The sequence below is a fragment of the Micrasema longulum genome, unplaced genomic scaffold (assembly GCF_059751315.1).
Source record: "Micrasema longulum isolate JH-2025_06_02 unplaced genomic scaffold, ASM5975131v1 h1tg003386l, whole genome shotgun sequence".
NCBI lineage: Eukaryota > Metazoa > Arthropoda > Insecta > Trichoptera > Brachycentridae > Micrasema > Micrasema longulum.
The window spans coordinates 1-14,256 of NW_028280454.1; the positions used below are offsets into that span (position 1 = coordinate 1).

Consider the following 14,256-nt stretch of genomic DNA (forward strand, 5'->3'; position numbering starts at 1 on the left):
TATAGAGTGAATGTGAATCTGATACGGGCTTTTTGCATCTCTAAAGAAGAACACCACAGAGCGTGTCAGGTGTAAGTGGATCATACACATCATGGTTTAACATTCCTAGAGGAGTCAAATAGGGAGGCTGCTTAACGTAATCGATAACTGTATAAAAGAACTGAGAAAGGTTTAAGAGTGGGAGCAAAAATGGGTGATGTGACTGTCAATCTTCTTTTCTATTAAGATGCGGTGCTTCCTGCTAGCAACAAATAGGACCTGCAATTTTCGTTAACAAAAGTCGGCAAGGGGAGCGATCTGCTGACGAATGTTCATAAATCGAATGAGAAGGTTTTTAAAAAAATGAAAATATGACTAAATGTGAGATCACTTTGAAAGAGGAAACAGAATATCACAAAAAAATCAATCCAAAATGCAAACATATCCTGAAACAGGTAGTAAAATTGTGTATCTAGGAAGTACGTTTACTGGGGATGGAACGGTGCACAAAAATCAACCTTAGGCAAATAAGCTTATGTGTGGAGGCGAAGTTATGGAATAGAAAAACAAGGAAGAAAGTCGGCTAAATGCTGTCCAAATGCAGATCTCAGAATGAATGTGGCTGTAATTGTATGGTAGGTGCACAAATGCCGAGATCCAAGCATTATGCAAGGCTGATATCATAAGCATCATCAAAAAATCAAGAAAGCAGCTCTGCGTTGGATTGGGCATGTAGAGTGAATGGACGGCAAAAGAATGGCTAAATATTTACAATGCGAATGTGATGAATGCAGAAAACAAGGTAGATCAAGAAAGACATGGCTTGACCAAATCCAACAAGATGACATGTCAAAAGTTGGAATAATCGGCATCCGTATACGAGAAGATGTACAATGTAGCATTCCACTCTCTCTGCCTAACCCTACAAGATAACAGCATGATGGTTTGTTAGTTTGTTTATAATGACAATATTTACTCAATTTTTATGTCAAATTAAATCAGTAAAAACAAAATCACTTCTTAAAGCCACCTTGAGGTATTATATTACGAGAAAGGCGCTATATTAGTTCCATAATTAAAATAATCATTTAATATGCCTCCTATAATTATTTAATTTTTATTTTTTAAAAGAAGTATTTCAATTTTGGTGGCCATTTTCAACGCGTTATAAATAACTTACTATCAGAAAATGGAAACTAAGTTGGGATAGAATGGGGTTCGAACCTCGGACGTCTCATCCGTATGTCTGCAACACTAGCCACGGGACCACAACCGGATTGATTAGTCTCGGAAATTATTTGTTTTCATTGCCATGGACAAAGTCGATATAAGTCAAGTCGTTGTGAAGTAATCTTATATTATTTCGTTGCTGAAAAATAAACATTCACTATATAAAATGTGTAATACCTAATATCTCCATTTGGTAACTTGTAAGAGCTTCGTAGAGGCCGTAATCCGATTCTTCATGTCACCGTTATATTCTAATGTTAGTGTGTACATTCCGGGATTATAACCGAATCAAGCTCGACAACTAAGTACTCCAAAGAATCAACACAATACATTTTGGAAATCGGAATCTCGGTTTTTCCATTTTCACATTTGTACATCAAGGCACCTTTTGTAATATTCAATCCTTTGCTATGTAATGCAATACCCTCAGTCGTACTCGAATTATTCAAATCGATCTTTACAATCCCACTAAAAAGTCCAGTTTTCAAGTCAGGATTCAAGTGCAAGTCATAATGAGTGGGTGTCACATATTTTGAAAGACGAAAACCAACGTTGGAGGAGAAGTGCACTGTGAGATGCCACTGTGGATGCCATTGTACTTTCTAATTTCTTTTTGTTATTGGCATTCCTTAAAATAACTGACGCAGATTTTTACAGTCACTAATAAATTTTACTGGCGTAATATTCCTTATCACGGATGACACTGGTGACAGTTTTATTTGCGATCCCGCCACTGAATGCCATAGATACAGATTCTCGAGAATTGTTGTTCATAGAGTTACGAACGTGAATAGATAACAAAATTATCGCTATAATATAAAATTATGATAATAATCATATTGTCGCGTAATAAAATATAATGCAGGTAAATCAATTATCACTTTATTTCACTGATAAGTCAGTTAAGATTTGATAATAATTATCCACTCCAATAGCCCGTTTAACTTTTCATTGGGTATGACAAAATATTATACCTCACGATCAGTAAGTACCGAATAAAACTAACAGTACCGTAGCGCAGGACAAAATTAAACCATAATATAAATATCTGTATTATTTACAAACAAAACCTGCCATTTTTTCACAATAATATCTAAGGTTTTTTAAACAACGAAAATAAGTTTTTTATTGATGTTTCTTGTCGATATGATAAAAAAGTTTTTTTTTGTCATATAAGCCAAACGAGTGCTTTTTATTTTATTAATTTTATTTTATTTCATTCAGAAAACATACATTCATACATAATAAGTATTAAAAACAACAATTTTTTACCATAAAAAGACGAATTAAGTTTTTATAAATTATGCAAAAGATATAAATATCAAATGTGACAAAAAATATATAAATAAGAGTTTCAAGTGAGAAAATAATAATTGTTGACATTTGCGTTTTCCATGGAGGTAATAAATTAAAATACCAAATGTGCACTCCGAGCCGTCCACGCACACATGCATAAATAGGCATCTTCGGACGGGTGAATTGTTTACAATATTTTCAACTATGCTTTTGGAAAATAAGAACATCAAATAACCGGTTTTTTAGGAACAGACAGCATATAATTACATAAATTTGCAAAATGGTTAATTTTTTTTTCAGAAAGTTTGTTATTGGAACAAATTTGGAATTAACTTTTGTGTGGCTGTGATGTCACACTAGTCGACATAGAATACAAGACTTGATATATCTCTCTTATTTTTTAAATGATGAACTCGTATTTTTAGAGATTTTCAAATGAACATTTTCACACCGGATTTGGAAAGTAAAATTTGTATAACTATGCTAGATGTTAACACAAAAAATATTTATACTTGGTACGCGAAGTATAAATGTCCGCTAATTCAGCAACACATCTGCATAAAAGAGAGCACGAAGATAAAACTCATAACAAGGAAGACAGAGACACTGTTCTTTGGCGGGAGTTGTGTAAAACATAATCAGTCTTCAGTCAGTTGATGACAGTGATACAAGCGGCGTATTCATGATTTTTTGCTACAACAAGGCTAAATAATATGTTTGTTTGCATAAATTATGGAAAAGGAATTATTAAATAGTATGCCTCCGTGTTTTTTTTTTCGAATGTCTGAACTTTAGAATATTCGGTCTTTTACTAGTGGTGACACGATGTTACATCACTGCGCGCAAAGGAATTATTTACCAGTCTTTAAAGAGTTAAGCAATATTTATTACTAAAAAATTACATCAATTTTGAAATGAAAATACTGCCTACCTTCTAAACTTGCCTTCAATCCCAAACTTGAAATAATTAATAAAGGAAAATATGTATTTCTTCTGCTCTATACATATTTGCAATGTAAATCGAAATCAGCAGGCTAATTCTGTCACAATTTCGTTTCGTTAGTTCATTCGATTGTCAAATATTTATCTTAATATAACGCATTCAAAATCATATTTGGCTCTTTTTCCCTTTTATACAATACGAATGATTTTTTCGAAACGAATTGGTTATATAATAAGGCTACTGTACCTCTTCTGTTTTAAATTATTTTGTAAAATATATTTGTTTTGGTTTATTCGAATGACAAGTTGGCAGAAGGAGAATATCGTGTCTCATTTATATTTACCTCATCGGTAAGTAAGTCTGTGTCATGAGGCAAATCGAATACATGCAATCGAATTACTTAGGCATTTGGCATTATTATTTTTCTCTTTGACTTCACCAAACTAGAGGGAATAAGTTATTTCCTAATCAATTCACAGTCATGCTCGAATAACGACCTCGTGTTAGAAAATCAAATTTTAGTACCTGCCTATTCATTAGATGTCTAGGTAGGCAGAGGTTAGAGGTAGGTATTTATCTACTTGATATGTGTCGCCTACTTTCAAAATCCGCCAGATCCAGTTTTATCAGATAATTAAGTATTTACTCTACCGGAATGCTGACTGTGGATTTTATTGTTTAAAATACTAATATACTTGCAAACCCCTCTAGATTTCACGTAAAAAATACTAAAAAACAGCGTTGTATTTCAAACTCCGCTAGATCCATGTAACTTGCCTTCAGACCTATATCGGCCAATCAGAGAGCGGGTATATTTGATCACGTGGTCAAAAATTAAGATGGCTTCATTGTCAGTTTGTCTCTCGTAGTAGTGTTTTGTGCTCTCTTTATTTGTGGATTTTTAGTAAAAATAATGTCTGATTTGACAAAAAATGTGCACCAAGTTCCTCCCGAGGAAGCTAGAAAACGTTTGGTTAATAAAAACAACTGGAAAAGAGAAGTGGAACGTCAGAATCGGTGAGTCAAAAATTGCTTGTTATTTATATACAGCATGTTCCTCCTTTAGAATAATTACCAACATGGCGTTTTCTTAATAAAAACTTTATTAGGGATTTAAAAAAAATTAAACTAACAAAACTTTTAACTGAAGCAAAACATTGAACAATCAATCTTTTTTCAGATATTCATCGAAACAGTTACCTAGCCTGCCAAAGTGTAAACACGCAAATAATAACACATTTAAATGTTTAACTGTTTCTATGCAAGAAGTATCCAGAATGCATCGCAATTTTTATAAATCTGCCAATAAAATTGATCAGGATAATTATATATTACAGCATTGCCGTACCAAACAATGTAAAAGAGTTCGGCTAAAATCTGGAACCAGAGGCCCTAAAACCATGAGTGTTGATTATTACATTACAATCATTAATCCGCGCAAGCAATTAAGAATATGCAAAACTGCCTTTTTGCAAATATTAAATGTTGGTAAAGATAGGGTAACTGGCGTGTTACAACGCTCTTTTAATGAAACAGGGAGCCTGGCAAAAGAAAAAAGGGGAGGAGACAGAAAAAGGAATATTTTTATCCAAAGACATCGTAGCGTTCACACATTTATCGAGTCTTTGCAAGCAGTTGAACCACATTATTGCCGTACTAAGTCATTAGTAAGATTATATTTACCGCCAGAGCTAAGCATTCGCAAATTGTGGACTATGTTTAACGAAGTAAACCATGATTTACAAGTTAAACAGTCATTTTTTAGGAAGATTTTTAATAGAAAATATAATGTTGGTTTTGGGTCACCCTTAAAAGACACCTGCTCTCGTTGTTCTGAATTGAGCATCAGAATTAAAAGTGAGACTGATGTGACAATTAAACAAGAACTGATCACTCAAAAAAGAATCCACTCACTAAAAGCAAAAGCTTTTTATGATATGCTGAGAAATAATGAGGACGAAGTTGTAACCATATCGTTTGATTGCCAAAAAAACAATCCATTGCCAAAACTTCCAGACCAAGCTGCCTACTTTAGCAGGCAAATTAACTTGTTTAATTTTACTGCTGTTGTTGGAACTTCTAAAAGCTGTCTGGACAATGTTCACACATATTATTGGAGTGAAACCGATAACCCAAAGGCATCAAATCAAATTTCAAGCGCTGTATTTCATTTATTATCAACAATTGAAATAAGTAATAATAAAAGAATAATAAGACTTTTTGCAGACGGCTGCGGCGGACAAAACAAAAATAGTACACTTATTGGCATGTGCAGTAAATGGCTCCAATCTTATGCGCCACCGCAAATCACAAATTTAGAAATTATTTTTCCTATGGTCGGACACTCTTTCTTACCACCTGATAGAGTGTTTGCCCAAATTGAAAAGGAAACGAAAAAAATGTCAATTATTTGTGATCCTCAAATATATGTTGATATATTCAGAAAACATGGAAAGGTTTATCATCTTACAGAAGACGTTAATGTTTACAATTGGAAAGATGAAACTTCTAGAGCATTTAAGCCACCAGGATCTTGGCATTTCAAATTCAACCAAACTAAAAGATTTTTACTGAAACGTGGAAGACAAAATGTGAGCGTGCAAGGAGAAGAAAATTACAAGCATGACTTTTGTCAACCAAAGTATGTCAATAAAAAAGGAAAAACTTGTAGTGAATTAGAGCCTTCAATATTAAGAAGGGGAAATAAAATTACACCAGTAAAAATTAAGGACGTAATTACATTGCTGACCAAGCACTATGGCGAAGATTGGCGTAATCAACCATCTTTACAGTTCTATAAGAACGTTGAACAAACGAACGAAAACTTCGCACAACATGAAGATATAGAATGCGTCCCGTTAGTGGAAACTGAAAATTTTGTATAAAGTTGTATACTAATGTAAAACTTGTTTTTGTATGTGTTACTACATAATATTTTTAATTTTACCTAGAAATGTGTGTATATTACCTTTGCTTTTAGATTATTATGGTTAATATTGTATACCTTACCCATATTCTTTGATAAAATATTGTGTACTTTTATTTTGCTAATTAAATACATTGATACCTACTAAATTTTTCTTGTTATTTTGATGACACAAATAATTTTGGAGCAACCTGTATAGCCGAAATGACAATGATTGACAAATTTTAAGTTACTTGCGAAATCCGCCAGATCCTTGACTGTGATTAACAAAACCCGCCAGATCCAAAAGTGAATATCAATATCCGCTACATCCACATATATTTTTTAATTAACACATCTTTATTTTAAATACTGAAGAATTTTCGAGAAGAAAAAGGCAAAATTCTTAATTTCAAATTACTGTATTTTAAGATAGACAAATCTTTAAAACATAAATGTTACCCAGAGAATTTTGCATTTTTTGTAAAATCGACTTATATGGATCTGGCGGATTTTGAAGGTAGGCGACACATATATGGTAACTTATAAGAACAGGTAAACGTCGTTTTACGTCGGGGTTTCGTCCGAGTCCCGAGAGACACCGGCGTAAAAAAATCGACGTTAAATGAACACAAATATTATGATGGAAGATATAAAGTTAAGTTCCGTGTCGAAATTCTATGAATAATCTAACATGTTTATTTATTACATACCCTATATATATTCCAAATAAATTAGAAATGTTTTTAATAAATACAGTTTAAATTCACTTATTTGTTTATAAATTTGTATAAACAACTTTAATTTTTTTAATTACACTTCGACCGGTTTCGAGGTTACTACCTCATCGTCAGGAATTTAACTAACTTATAATTACACGCGTTGCTATTTGTATAATAAAATATTGTATGAAAGAGACTGAACATTGAAAGAAAGAGAGAGAAAGGAGATAAAATAAATCATAACGTGAATAGTTTTAAAAGAGGACCCGAAGTTAAATTTAATTGATTATTTATTATTTGAAGTTTTTGATTAATGGCTTTACTAATTTCTAATCGTTCTAAATTATCTAAACTTAAATTAAACTATAGGATAAAATACTTAAACAGTTCCCAAAATATTTCCAATAAAAATGAGAACTGGCGTAGAATTTTGTACATTAATTCATTTTCTAATAATATAGCAAAAACTTTACCTAACAATATTAGGCCAGCTTTTTATACTAATAATAACATATTATAATTTATAAATCAAATTGTTTAAATTGCCCAAATTTCTATATTGGAAAAACTTCACGTAAATTTAAAGTTAGAATCAAAAAACATATAAGATGTCTGAGTAATAATAATTTTTCAGAATTCGCAAATCATCTCATATCCGAAAACCATGAATTTAATCAAGAAATGGGTGTAGAAATTTTGCATGTCAATAAAAATGGTTTTCGTCCGGAAACCGGCGCAAAACGACGTTTACCTGTATATATTAATAGTTACACAAATATCCGAAAAAAATGCCAATTGAGAGTACAATATTTGAAGGGGAGTCCCACCTACGTTAAATGCACCTATAGTCGAGGTCTACGTTCAAGGCGCACGGAAGGAATGCGACAGTGTGTTGTGACGCTGTCCGGTTGAGTTTAGATAAATACATTAATATATTTCATTACCCTTTGGACAGGGCATAAACTTTTCATTTTTTTCTCTTTTATACAACATTCTTCAAAACCCGGCACCTCGGTATCTATCTAAGAATTTAGTTTAACTTTCCAATCGTGGACTAGTACTTTTTTCATCTAACGAGAGAACTAACGAAAACTTGACCTCTCTGATTAAACAACGCCGTGGTAGACGTTTGACAGAAATTATCTTTAAAACATCAAATATTATTTAATATAACATAAAAATATCCGTTTTATGTAAAATAAAATTTGTTTTATTTTTTAAAGTTGAAAGTTCATTAATTCAATTACTCTTATTAAATGACCCTTTACTTATCTACTCTGTTGTGTCAATCAATGTTTTTGCGTGTACAACAAGATTTTAGAGAAATTAACAAACAGCTTTTTTAAAAATATTAAATTATCTTACATTTGTCGACTAAATGGTTTCTCTCAGACAAAAATCTTTGTGTAGTGGTTGATGTGTTCGCCTAATTTTTTTTAGGTCCTGGGTTCGATTCCTAACCAGGTGGACGTGAAATATTGATTTTAAAAGTTTTTGAAATTGCTATATTTCATCGTTCTTGGACTGGACCAGAATTGTAAGTTAAGAATACGTCACCTTTGCGTAATGCAATAGATAATTGAACTATGCTGCATTCGCTTACCAATGGAGCGCCCTATGCACTATTCAGTGTGGAAAGGGGGATGATGATGCAATTTGATTGAAATAAGTTTGCGAAATGATTTTTTTGGCGTTGATATTAGGTAAACATTGTTTATTTAGGTCATAACCACACGCTGAGAGTGAAGATTACATTTGTTAGTCTAACTATTATTGATGCATATAAAGAATATCTATCAGACATTTAAAACTGTGTCAAAGAGGTATAAAAATGTTATTTATTAGGTATTTCATGCGAAAAAAAAATCGATTAAAACCACTGAATTGGTATTGAATATATCTGTGGGTTAAAGCAAGCATTCGTTTGTATAAAAGTCAACAGAAATGGAAAAAAAATTAGAGAAGGGAATGTGGAAATCTAGGCATTTACAGGGCTTACGACCTGTCGTTGGCTGGTTTCAGTGGCCACTTTTTACCAAACAACATTTACCATTTCGTCTATGTTTGAACTTCCATATTTCTTCAATTCTTCCATCTGTTCATTTATCAGAAGTTTAAGAGCTGAAACTATTATTGATATAGGTAAGTTTCATCTGACTGATTTATTTCACAATTTCAAATGTTTTCCATCCCTGTTGTAATTTGTGTTAAAATCTTGATAACTCCCTAGGAGGAAATCCACTCCTTGTCTACTACTCCTTACTCTCCCAAGGTAAAAGGCTAATGCCCACAATCGTACTCAAAGGGATCGAAAAGGGAACCCGCGATGACGAGATCATCGTGTACATTCTCCAGCAGAATGACTTGATCTTCGAAGTCGTTGGCCAGAATAAAGATGCCTTAAAACTCTAAAAGTCATTCCGGGACAGAAATAGTGAGCGACTGAGGAACGCTATTCTTCTTGTTTACAGATAAGTTAGAGAAGCAATGATCCGCCAGGGAAGAATCAGCATTGGTTACCGGAGGGTGCAAGTCGAAGACAGCTGCCCCATGATGTAGTGCTTTAAGTGCATGGGCTTCGTTCATTCCGTAGCCAAATGCATGGAAGGCAAGAACCATTACCTGCACTGCGTTGGTGATCATAAGTCCATGACCTGCACCACGAAGGACCAAGAAGCAGGACACCCATGCTGGTATTACATCAAAATGGCCAAAAGGAAGACGGAAGCGTCAAAGCATAGAGCCAATGATAGGGAATGTCCCCGTCGAATCAAAATGATGATGAGGACTGAGGACAATAGAGTTAGTCAATTATGGCTAGCTCCATCCTGACTACTGCCGCCGGGATCCAATCACGCATCGACAGCGTGACTGAAGTTATTCAGTGGAATTTGGGCCGCTGCAAAGCGGCACAAGAAGAAGCACTAGGCAATAGAAGAGGAGCGGATATACTGCTGCTTCTAGAACCTTATACAGGGAATATTTGCAAAGTTAATGCTTCGGCGGTTACTGTTTATCGGTAACTTTTTGGAGCATGGCGGTAAAGCAGCGGTAATAACCTGCAAAACCCCATTTAAATGGCATTCTGTTGAACAAATACAGTAACCCTAATACAGCACTGGTAAAAATAATCACTGACACCGGTCCCAATGTAATAAAATTCATGTACGTGGAACCAAACTTAGATGTTACTCCGGCTCTGAATAAATTCAGACCCTGGGAAATGTTTCCATTCTCGTAGGAGGTGATATTAACGCCAAAAATGTGTAGTGGGGAAGCGCAAGAACTGACCGAAGGGGCCAAAATCGAATGACAGTCATTTGAGCGACCATAATACCATTTACTTTGAAATTTCAACTCCACGGAAACGAAAACGGCCATTACCAAAACAGCTAACTGGGAGAAATTTTCAAAAGGAATAAAAAGTAAAGTCATTTGTACCTTTCGATGTTATACTTATTGAATTGCCGTCGAGGAATTTGAAACTCGACAATTTCTGCTTTCTGTTTCAAGCGGAACTTTTTGCGATCAGAGAAGCTTTGATTTGCGTTTCGAAGAAACCACCGAACAGGTGGAAACAAATAACGATCTTGACAGACTGCAAATCTGGCGTCTATGCAATAACGGACCGAAATTCGGCAAACCCAATTTTAAGTGACATTAAGACAGATATCCAGAAGCAACGTTGCAGAAATCAGAACATGTACATCGGTTGGATAAAGGGACACTGCGGAAACCTTGGCAACGAAAATCCGGATGAAAAGGCTTGGTACTCTCAAGAACTCTCGAAAGGCTCGGTACTCTCAGGCTACTCTTAAAAAGACAACCCCCCTTTTTGCCAATTTCCCGGTCAGCTTACTGAAAAAAAAAAGAAGCAGGACTCTTTAACTCTCGAATGACCGTTATTTGAATAAAACAAAATGTTTTTCCCTACCATTTACGATGCCTTTGATTTCAAGATAAAACCCCGGTTTGTCAAATCCTCACGGGTTACGGTGGGTTCATGAGCTACCTACATCGCTTCAAGATCTCCGAGATGGAAAACTGCCCATGTGATAATGAAACACCTAAAGATGCCCCCCACCTGTTGATGCGTTGCCCCTTTTTTAGCTTTCTGAGCACAAGTCTGAGCGGAGACCTATGCGACATCAGATTGGTGATACTTCATAAAGAACTCGCACGAGAGGAAGTATCTTACATGGTCAAGTTAGTGCAGGACATTGATAAAATAAACCAAAGTAGGACTCAAAATGCCGAACACTCTTCTAGTGGAACGAAAAGCCTGGCGATGACTGTCAACAGGCCGTCTTCTTTTGATGAGTTTCAAGTGGTTTCCTCTTCACTAGAGCAAATGCTAGAGAAGTTCCTGACTGAACCACTATAGAATATCCTTTCTGATCCCAACACTCATAAAATAGAAACTTATTAAAAGCAGAAAAATCCACTTTTATGAATTATAAACCTTGTACATAATCATCATCAATATTCCCTTTCCGCACCTAATGGTGCATAGGGCACTGCATCAGTTCACCAATCGCAGCGATCATTTTTGTTGCATGAAGGTAAGATGATCAGTCTTACGCTTAAGGTTCCAGTCCAGGGACTATGAACTATTCTGGTGTGGAAACACCCTTTTAAATAAATATTTCATTTCAACTATGTCGGGAATCGAACCCGAGACCTCTTGCATGGTAGGCAAACGCGCTGACACCACGAGGCATAATAAGCAAGGGAAATAATAAATGCAGCTACCATGTAAAAAAAACTATAAAGAATTAGATACTGTCCTTTTATATTTTGTTATTTACATATTTGTCCAAAGTTAGAGGTTTAATTTTTTTTATATTTCTGCAATTAACATTACATGTTATTGTCGTATTGCTGGAAATTTTCTTTAAAAACTGAATTGTGAACGTGTGAGTGTTTTTGAAGCATTGATACAATAGGAGGGAAAAAAATATTAATACGCATGTATAAACATATTATTAGTGGTTATAAACATATTCTAAGTGGTAATAAACCTCCAATGTAATAACTAAGTACGGTTTATCTAATAAATTATTTTACACTTCTATATTAATTTGATCTCTTTTTGAATTTTAATTATGAAAAAGAGAAAACCATCAAAATAGATAAGAATGTCGTTTGAAGTGAATATTATTTACACAACTACATTATATTTTATGTTTTACAACGGGGTAGCTATCCCTAGTCAAGCAGTTTAGATAACTCACCGGGGCCCCGATTACAAAAGGAAGTTAACAGAGTTATCTCAGACTGTCTATTGAGAAAAACCGATATTTGTGTACGAAAATGAATATATTTCCATAAACATGTAAAGTATCTTCATCGGTAACCTTTAATCAAACATGTTTAAAAGAAAAAAATGTATGCATATTCTGCTTTTCATACAGAAAACTAAATTTTACTTTGTAGATAAAATTGAAGATAATTTTTTACTTCCATTGCGCATTGTCCCTAGCAGAAAACAAAAATGTCAAGGCTTTACTGACAGAATGCATTAAGACGTTAAAACAAGTTTCGAGAGAGTATTTAAAGCTTTTTTATTCTTTCAACGCAGTATTTCGCCGACAATTTTCTTTTATTTTATTAAGTTCCGAAAGACTGATTTTTATTCTAGGCATATTATAAAATTTTTTGTCAACATCTTGCACCTATTTCAAAAAAATTACAAATACTTGACTTCATGCATTCTGTCAGTATAGCCTCGATATATGAATTTATACTTTTACTACTGATTAAACCCACGGTAAATTATATATGAAACCATAAATAAAAAAATAACACAAACTATAGCTCAGAGTATATTATATATTAAAGTGAATTCGCTCCCGCTTATGGAGATGCCTTTTCGCTCTATTGCTTAGAACTATAGCGTTAAAAAAAATTGTTTGGTTTAAAAAAAAAAAAAAAAAATTTTAAGAGAAATATTTGCGTTCTTATGATTTACTCAAATATTTAATTTTGAGGGCCATTTTCAACGAGTTGTAAAAACTCACTATTAGAAAATGGAATAAAGTTGGGGTAGAGTGGGATTCGAACCACAGACCTTTGGTCCGTGAGTCCGAGACACTAGCCACAGGACCACAACCCGATTAAACCCAGATTTTTGGTCTAACAACAAACGTGCTACTGCGCTTGCAATTCTCAACCTGAGTACCTACGACCCGTTGTATTTCTGTAAACTAGTGGTTCTTAACCGGTGCACCGCGGACCACTGGTGCTCCGCGAGCTTGTTGCAAGTGCTCCGCGAAATTATGAAAACCAAAATTTAATGTTGACTCATTTACTGTGCGATTTGAGTTGCAGATATAATGGCTAGAAGGCAGCAGCCTTGCAAAGTGAAGTTGTGTGCGCTCACCTCACAACAGCGCCAGCGGTCAAGTAGTCTATCGAGAACCGTTGCTCGGTTTCTAGTTACTGGCACTTCCACGCAGGGGATTTCCCTTGCGTTATTTCTATATTTAAAATAGAATATTTTTTTAAATTTTCATTTATACATTTTTTAATTTTTTTTATTTTAATTTTATTATTATTTTATTATTATTTTTGCATCACAACAGGCCAGGAGGCCCAATTACAGTGGTGAATTACATTACAGAACACCCAGGCTTGAGAAAAATCACATTTTTTCATTTTTGTGTTCTCACCGGGAATCGAACCCGGAACCTTCCGTCTGTGAGTCAAGCGTCTTGACCACTTCACCACGAAGGCCACCTTATAAAGCTAATAGACAGACCCTGGGATTAAATTATCTTTCGTGTGTTTATTTTGATAGTGGTGTGTGTATGCTGTTTTAAACATAAGTGCTTTTTTAAATATTTTTAAATATAACAGTTTTCAACCTCATATTTGTGTGAGCTAAGTTTCTCGATATTAACGAATATTAAAACGAAGAAACGCGAAAAACTTAGCAATTAGGATGAAAAAATGAGAGTAGCTGTTTTAAATTTTTGACCTTATATTGCTGATATTTGTAAGAGCCGACAAGCTCAGGTGTCACATTAAATCATTTTCGCCACAAAAAGTTTCACTGGAGTATTTATGTTTTTATATATTTTTTAAATGAATGTAATTTTTTACTTGTCTGTAGTTTACTACGTTTGCTACTATTATTTTAATAATCAGTTTTATTTTCAAAATAAAAAAATAATATTTAG

The 14,256-nt window shown here is 34.1% G+C and overlaps 1 long non-coding RNA gene across 1 annotated transcript; it reads left to right on the plus strand.

The window, feature by feature from the left end:
- Nucleotides 1-4,038: 4,038 nt before the first annotated feature.
- On the plus strand, nt 4,039-6,112 carry LOC148270809 (uncharacterized). The gene is made up of 2 exons (XR_015825274.1): nt 4,039-4,465; nt 4,629-6,112. It is a non-coding gene; the product is annotated as an uncharacterized LOC148270809 (long non-coding RNA).
- The last annotated feature ends 8,144 nt before the right edge of the window (nt 6,113-14,256 follow it).